This window comes from Stylophora pistillata, chromosome 10 (assembly GCF_964205215.1).
Source record: "Stylophora pistillata chromosome 10, jaStyPist1.2, whole genome shotgun sequence".
NCBI classification, from domain to species: Eukaryota; Metazoa; Cnidaria; class Anthozoa; order Scleractinia; family Pocilloporidae; genus Stylophora; species Stylophora pistillata.
This window is the reverse complement of record NC_142528.1, coordinates 21571628-21578360: the sequence shown is the minus strand read 5'-3', so window position 1 is coordinate 21578360 and position 6733 is coordinate 21571628. Positions and strand designations below refer to the sequence as shown.

Below are 6733 nucleotides of genomic sequence, written 5' to 3'. Positions count from 1 at the left end.
TTTAATCTGGGAACCAGGCGTTTCTGGGACGAAATTCACTGTTTCATAACCACCCTTTCTAAACCTGTTGTCACGTCTCTTCTTTCTCTCTCGCGCCCGTTCGTACGCCTTCCACTCCCTCGGCCTGTACAAAGGCTTCTCACCATTCGCATCCAGTTCCACTAGTCGTTTGTAGGCAGCCAACGCTGACCGTACTACTTCTTTTCGAAACTTCTGATCATAACCAGAATATTGAAGACGTAACATCATGTGGTTGACGTGAGCAACAACAACCTCCCAGGGTAACTCCCTGCTACAGTTGAGTAGAATCCTTAACACTTCCTGCGTAAGTATGGTTCTCTTGCAACTCCACGGTAAGGCCGATCTTGCATTTATCACAGAACTGGAGGCAACATCTTTGTAGTAGAACTCATGTAACACGAACTGCATATCACGGTCTTGCCCATCATCACCTTCACGCCTTCTCCTTTCTATCCAGAGTTTTAAATCGAGTATGGGTATTTTTCCATCCACGTGTCGTGACGGGCAGTCGACCTCTAACCTTATAGAAGGGTGTATGCTGTTTCCAATCGACTGAAACAACTGCATGCATCGATTATCTAGCTTGAGGTTTTGCTCTATTTGTGCAAAGTTCTCATCTTGGGTGAAACGTCCCTCCTGAAATCTGATACCAGCCGCGGAAGCGTTCATAACCACATTTATGTCATCCACGTATCTCCTGTACACCCGTAACTCCACCCCACTTTCTTCCAGTCTCTTCACCATTTGCCTGTCCCACCAGACCGTAAAAAACTGGGCCAAGACCCCAGTAAGCTCAAGCCCTATCGGACCTCCCTCTGTCTGCAGCTTGATGTCATTGTCGAATGTGTAGAGGTGGTTCTTCATGATAAACAATAGGACAACCTTCATCGCCTCTGTGAACATCTTCCTGGTAGTAACCTTGTCCGGCTGCTCAACCGGTGGTAGCCAAGGTTGAAATCTCTTGGTTCTGTTCTCATCTACAGCGCAACCTGTGATGGTGGGAGATCGGCCTCTGTTAGTCTTGCGTCGTGGGCAAAACCTCAGTAAACCCAGATTTCTCAACTCCTCCTCACATCTGTTCGGCGAAAGATATAATCCCAATTCCTCAACATTTAACCCGACCACTTCTACACCACTTGCGTAGAAGACTTCACAAACTTTCTCTACTGTAAAGCCAATGTCCAAACTTAGGTATAGCGCCTTCACATCAGCTGAGCCAACAATAATATCTTCCGTGACCTGGCTGTCATTTAACTCCTTGAAGTCAGCCTTGAGGTTTAAACAAAAGAAATGATGTAAAAGTTCAAGTAACCTAAATCTTGAGGTAAAATTATATATGTATATATATATATATATGTATATATATATATATATATATATATATATGTATATATATATATATATATATATATATATATATATATTATTAAAAACTAGATCATTGGATAATGCAATTCAAGACTTTTTATTGGCTTAGCCATTATGGTATATGAGCTAATTTACCATAATCTACAAATATGGTAAGCGTATGTGTCAGCTTAAAATTAAAAGAGAGCTAAAAATTTAATAAAATTTAATAATTTGATGCAGCGTTTTTAATAAAATAATTATTCCACTCGCGTTTGTTGGATATGAGATGATTATAGCCAACTCGGCGCTACGCGCCTCGTTGGCTATCTATCATCTCATATCCAACGCGCGCTCGTGGAATAACTGTTAAATATATATCAGTTTAAGCACTCTGGCATGGCTTAGACGATACCACAAGTGTGGGATCGTTTGGGGACCCATATCGGTTCTCCCCCATCCAAGCATCAGCACTGCACTGAGGAGGCCCAGAAGGCCGAAACAGTACTGTCTGCAGTTAGTTACATACAGATGTATATATATTCGAACACCGGAGAAGCTTTAAAAGTAGAGATTGAACGACATATTTTAACGATTACTTCCTAACTGACCGACGAATATCAATGTAGGAAATGTACGGCAAAGGCTATTTTAGTAATACATTTAACTGAAACGAATCCAGTACTTGATGGCAACGGGCATCCAGAGAGTTGTACAGATGTGTTTAGATGTAAACAAGGCCAGTAAATATAGGATTTTTGCGCTTAATGTGAAATGTAAGTGTTTGTGAAATCACTACCGTATATCAAATTTCCACCAGAGTTCTTGCCTATAACTCGCCTGTCGATATGTTTTATGACTAAATTATTAGGAGAACTTCTGTACTTTTCGCAAAACGCAGTACTGCAGCCATAGCATTTCTGTACATTGTACGGTAGCCTTACAGTCTCATATGTGTAAGGAGACAGACCAGAGTGCCATTGGTAGGGAGGTGGCACACTCTGTTGAGGGAAAGATGCATGTGCTGGGAAAGTCGTCTCAGCAGAGAAGGCAGTGAACGCGGGCAGGCTAGACCACTGAGATGAAATATAGGACAGGTTGCTGCTGTTATTTGATGTAACTGTTGATGCAACAGGGGACATGGAAGGGGGACCATTGGATGAAGCTAAAAAGGAACCTACGGTTGATTGTGGTGTGGCACTAGAAGCGGTTTGTCCGGGATCCACAGATTTCTGCGCTTTCGCTCTGCCATTTGTTGGCTTCCTCGCCTTCCGTCTGTTGTTTTTTGGAGGCGCACATTAAGATGACGGGTCGATAAAGCGGCCATCGTTGCTGTCCTCAAATAATTCTTTTCCTATTCGCTTCGCCTTCTCGAGTTCCTTGATATGCTTCCTTCTCTTGCACTCCGCTAGGGAGGGTCCTGTGCCTAATGTTCGGATGCCGGCCTGGTATGTATAAAGGCTGATAGTTTCGAAAGAAACTGTTTGGGGCTGCGTCGGTGGGAGTAACGAAATAATTTGGATATATCAACAAAGTTGAAATGGTAAATTGGCCACCGTAACGATTCCAAAGCTGACGTTTTGAGCGTTAGCCCTTCGTCGGAGCGAAGTTTGTAGTTCTGTATCGACAATTCCTAGTATGTTTGTAGTTCTGTATCGACAATGACACTGTCACGGACATTCGCATGGCAGACGTCTAGAAGGCTCAAGTTTGGAGAGTCCCTATGTGCCCACCCAGCATGTAAAACTTCAGCTTGATTCATCTCTGGGGCATTACTTGGGGCAAAAGCCCTAAAAATGATACCGCGTCTCTCGTGCCACCAGGACACCCATGTTTTTAAAAAGGCATGGTCTTCACATTCCTCGATAAAATTATAAAGGGCAGCTTTGGCTTTATTATTGCCCACTTCAGTTGCAATTTTGAGAAGCTCGTCACAAAGTTGCTTGAAACGGTCACTGGTATCAGTCTGCAATCTCTGTGCCTTTTTATTACGTTGATCTTTGAAGTGAAATTCGCAAGACTTCATGCGACGTGTGGACTCTTCGCCAAACACCTTGGTATGGCTGCGAAGTTGGCCCCCCGCCATATCGGTGCACCAGCCGACTGGATTAAACTTGTAGTCCCTTTGACCCGAAACTTTTTTTCAAAACCTCATTAAACAGGATCAATATCAATATGCTAAATCTCTTTACTCACTAGCATTCATTTCTTGGAAGGTTAGTTCTGAGAGTTTTAAATCAGATTGAAATCCCCGAGTTCATTATGATGTCAGGAGAAAGAAGATTCTTAACACTCCGAGTATGGGCTGAAATCATGACAAATTCGACTAAAACTACAGTAACAGCAGCAGTAAAAACTTTAGTTTCGGTTATGTGCAAAACGTTTTGCAGGATCAGAGGGAACAAATGTAAAAACACACCATCGATAAAAATGACAAAAACGTGTACTCAAACAACAAAAATTTGTACGTTTTTCTTGTCAATCTTTTGTCAGACGTTGCTAAAAGCCCCTCCATTAGCGCATCTCTAGTTGCGAAATCATTTTTTATTTGCTGTTCCTCAGTTCGAGTTGTTTTGCTTATGACTTCACGGTGGATGGAAACCCAGAAACTGCGAGATTTAGGCGCTTAAGAGAAAACGATATTTCGATGGACGAATTGCTTAGTCACACTTTCCACAAAGTTAAGCTTAACCTCGATCAGCCGGCATCTACTTATTTGCGGTTGCGGGTGCATTTGTAGAAGCTTTGTAAATGAAGCGTGAAAGTATACAAAAGCAATAAGTCACAACATGTCTGTAATTTATCCATATGTAATTTCTTAGTTTCCTCTGACATTTCACGACATTTATTAGGCCCTGTTTACAAGCAGGTAGGGTAACCCCAGTGCTAGGGTTACCCTGGCAGGAGGGTTACCCTAACGCTCCCACATTTCTTCTTTTTTTCATCGACGCGTTTAGAAGGCAGTTAGGGTTACCGTAGCACTAGATAGACAGTTTATCTGAAAATCATTGCAACCGAAGGTTGAATTACGTATTCACTTACAAATTTAAGAAATATATAAAAATGGTAACATACTTTTAAAATATTAAAAATTAGGTTACATAAATAGAGTCAGCTTATACAAAGCATGCGTAAATGATGAAAGATAAAACCATCATGGCACCTGTTCGTACGAACCACAGGTAAATTAAAAGCGCGCTTTTTCGTTAAGTCCACCCTAGATACATTCCTGGGCGGCAGGAGCTTATGCAGCTTGTGATTTGGTGCATTAGCTGACCGCTAGGGTAACCCTAGCGCCAGGGTAACCCTAGCTGCCTTATAAACGCTCTGCTGGGGATAACTCGCCTACCCGGGACAACTTTTTACTTGTTTCCAGACCCTTTGAACATTGATAACAATGCGTGCGGTTACCAAGCATAGGTAAGTTGTCCCGGCTGGTAGGGTAACCCTACCTGTGAAATTTTGCTTGTAAACCCGGGCTATCTTTGACCTAGCACAATGGTTACCCTCCTTGCTTGTAAACAGGGCCTTCATTTTTTTAAAATTTACAATTTTTTAGTTTTTTTATGGACCCTCGACATTTTTCTCGGACCCTCGACATTTTACCCTCGACACTCGACATTTTACCCTCGACCCCCGACCCTCGAGCAAAACCCAAACTCGATTGAAGCTCGCATTAGTTCATTTGCATAAAGATGTAAGCCGGGGCGCTTTCTAGATCCCTACTTTGGGCCTAACAGCTTTCCACGCGAGAAAAGCTGTTATCATATCTTAAGAGGGTATAACATTTCACTGTCTAAGAGTCTCAACTTTTAAGCGTCTGTAATTTCTTTTAATAGCTGACGGTGGCATGGCCCGCATTTCTGGTGGGAGTAAAGAGAAAGCCTTGCACCACTCTCACTCTCCAACCCGATCCCACTCCCCTCCCTCAAGAGTGTTTTTGTGCCTATTTAGTGACTTTCTTCTTGTGTAACATTTCTGTATGTATCATGCCTGTAGAGTGGTTGCCTTTTTTATATCTCTGCACGCGGATATGCACGTAATTCCATGGATGAATGAGTAACCAACATTAGGTTATAATTTAAAGCGTGACTATGTTTATCATGAAGATAAGAAAAACTTCTTTTGGATGGATAAATGAATGACCACCATTAACCTGTTAACTTTGTCACTAGCGTGGGACCACAAATCAAAAGTTCAGCAGTGCTTACAAGTGTGGGTGTTGACTTGTAAAACCTGAATTCACGAAGAAAATTTCACATGATTTTGCGAAAAGAATCAACTTGTGAAAGTTAGATCAGCTTCAACTGTCAGATACAGACAGGTTCTGTTGCCCTGGATCAGTGTGAGACAGATCTACGTGTTATCGATCTATAAAGCAAGCAATTTCGTACCTCTTCACAGCTCACTAGCGCCCAGTCCTTTTTTAAGACCACATAGGCGAGACTTTACCCGATCGTTCAATGGAAAGTATTCTGCTTACTTTCCTATCTTTTCATGCAGTTACAAATTGTTCAGAACACTTTTTCTTCATTTGTAAGGGAAGACAGATTATTAACATACATTGGAAAAAATGTAATTACTTTATTGACACAACAAATTTACAGATGAATATTTCACATATACGGATTCAAAACTTTTGTAGGACAATTTGAAGGCTCCGTCGAAACAACTAATAGTAATTGCTTAGAAAGTTCATAAAGTAAATAGACCAATATGACCCTGTTATGCCGGATATGCTGATGCAGTATATATCTCAGCAGTTGATTACAGTTGAATACATGTTGGTTTATATAAAAATCGTTTATGTGCTCCTAACAAATTATGGAATTGAAAAGACTCTAGCCTCAACTAATCTATGGTGCACATGAACAAGCTGTGTTATATCTCTTTCCTTCCTCTGTAATGAATTTGGACGGCACATTTCCTCTGATTGTTGTTGTTTGCCATTGTGCTAAAAAATGCGGTTGAGGAAGACGTAATCTTTTTACAAATGTGAGCAGTTACTTTTTTGCCGCTCGGCAAAGTGTAGGAAAGAAGGGGTTTTCTTTTGTCTGTATACGGCAGCACCCTCCACGAACGGGACTCCTCCATCTTGAATTCTGCGCATGACTTTGTCAGAATCAGTTTCTCGGCCATTTCCACAGTGAAGAAAAATTGCGAGATAACGTCGAGAACCTAAAAAATAAAGCTCTCTTCTCAACTCACCATCAGCGTTATGTATTACGATAGCATTCACGGCCAATAAATTGCTTGTGAGTAGAGATATAAGAAAAAGTCTTTTGCCTTTTAAAAGTATTTGTTAATTATCAAACCAGACATGATTAAACCTTTGCGTTATTGCCAGGGAAAGGGATTACAAAAA

General features: G+C 41.4%; 1 pseudogene; it reads right to left on the bottom strand.

Annotated features, from left to right (window-relative positions):
* Positions 1-1984: 1984 nt before the first annotated feature.
* On the bottom strand, positions 1985-6507 carry LOC148722224 (uncharacterized; annotated as a pseudogene).
* Positions 6508-6733: the final 226 nt, after the last annotated feature.